The sequence below is a fragment of the Belonocnema kinseyi genome, chromosome 3 (genome assembly GCF_010883055.1).
Source record: "Belonocnema kinseyi isolate 2016_QV_RU_SX_M_011 chromosome 3, B_treatae_v1, whole genome shotgun sequence".
NCBI classification, from domain to species: Eukaryota; Metazoa; Arthropoda; class Insecta; order Hymenoptera; family Cynipidae; genus Belonocnema; species Belonocnema kinseyi.
In genome coordinates, this window is record NC_046659.1 from 52,532,159 (window position 1) to 52,533,868 (window position 1,710).

General features: G+C 44.1%; 1 protein-coding gene across 1 annotated transcript in view; it reads right to left on the reverse strand.

The window, feature by feature from the left end:
* Positions 1–1,710, reverse strand: part of LOC117169242 (helicase sen1-like) — a 90,992-nt gene that overhangs the window by 37,159 nt on the left and 52,123 nt on the right. The window lies entirely within an intron of this gene.

Here is a 1,710-nt window from a genome sequence, read left to right on the forward strand (position 1 = left end):
CTTGGCTATGATGTTTTTGTCAGCTGGTGCCGAAAATTCGATAACGAACATGGTTCGCTTCTCGAAGTCAAGAAGAACCATGTCAGGCCTCGAGTAAGCAATTGAAACAATTTTCGAGAATATAAAGTTCCAGTATATGCGACACTTCCCATTCTCGACAATTGACTCAATTTCCCTAGGAGCATTTAGAGGACAGATATTAAGGTGAATGCCGTAGGAGTGACAGAGATGGTAATAAAGTACTCTTAGTGCCGCATTGTGCCTTTGAAAGTAGGTCGTTCCCGCGTGTGTTGGACAACTAGATAGTATCTGAGCTAAATGCACGGGGTGTGCATGGCACGCCCTGCAGCTATCATCAGGAATGTCTTGGCTCAAAATGTGGCGACGGTATGTTAAGGTGGAAATGACACCGTCTTGGCATGCAAAAATGAAACCCTCTGTACCAGAATTCAATTCGGGCGATTTAAGGAAAGCAAACTTTAGCACACAAGACATTGACTGATCCTTCACATTTCTGTGGAAGATACCGTGCATCCTCTTATCGAGGAGCTGTTGACGAAAGTTTTTCTCTTGTGCTTTCTTAACCCGGGCTTTCAGGAGTGAGTACTCGAGATAGATTAGATTTGATGCATTTTGCTCATCCCTAATACTGAAGTCAAGTCCGAGTGTTTCAGCAGCCTCCTACGCTGCTTTGTACAGAAATGCTCCGTTGCCCACTTCTTCATGATTCCTGACCATTTTAAGAAGAGGGTTTCTTCCATTTGCAACTCTATGTGCTGTACCCAGAATAATCCTGTTGTGAAGACATTCAAGACTCAATATTCCGCGACCCCTTGACGGCGTGAGATGTGCAGTCGCGGAACGGAAGACTTAAGATGCATGCTTTTGTTCATGTGCATAACCTTTCTTGTCCCGATATCAAGAGATCTGAGCTTGTTCTTCATCCATGGAACTACTCCAAATGAATAGAGTACTACCGGGACAGCAAGCATGTTCGTTGCAGATACTTTGTTCCTCGCCGACAGTGGGACGCCCAGATATGTATAAGTAAACCTTGGCGCATTTGTCTAACCCAAATTCCATTCCAATTTCCTTAGTATATCGTTCGACAATCCCCAGAGCTAGATGCAGTTTCTCTCTGTTTTTAGCATAGATCTTAAGATCGTCCATGTAAAATACACGAGTGACCTTGTAGTTTCGATCTGCAGGTTTGCCGCACAAGTACCCGTCGGAATGGCGCAGTGCTAGAGATAGTGACAATAATGTTAGGCAAAAGAAGAGTGGGCTCATGGTGTCGCCCTGAAAGACACCTCTCTGAAACGTGACCTTGTTAGTTATCACACGATTTTTTCCAGATAAGATAGTAAATCTGGTTTTCCAAAGCGGCATCAATCTCTCTATGCAACCAACTATTTGCGGATGAACCTTTAAGATTTCCAAAAGACAGATGATAAGTCTACGGGATGTAGAATCGAAAGCTTTCCGATAATCAATCCAGGCCATCGATAGGTCACGCTGGTAGAATGCTGCATCTTTGCAGACACATCTATCGACGAGCAGGTTATCCCGACATCCGGCTACGCCTTTCTTTGAGCCCCGGTGTTCATAACATTTCTTGCCCCACAGGTTCAATTGCCCGAACAATCCTATCATTTAGGATAGCTGTGAATATCTTATAAAGCGTGTTCAGACAAGTTATTGGCCTGTAGT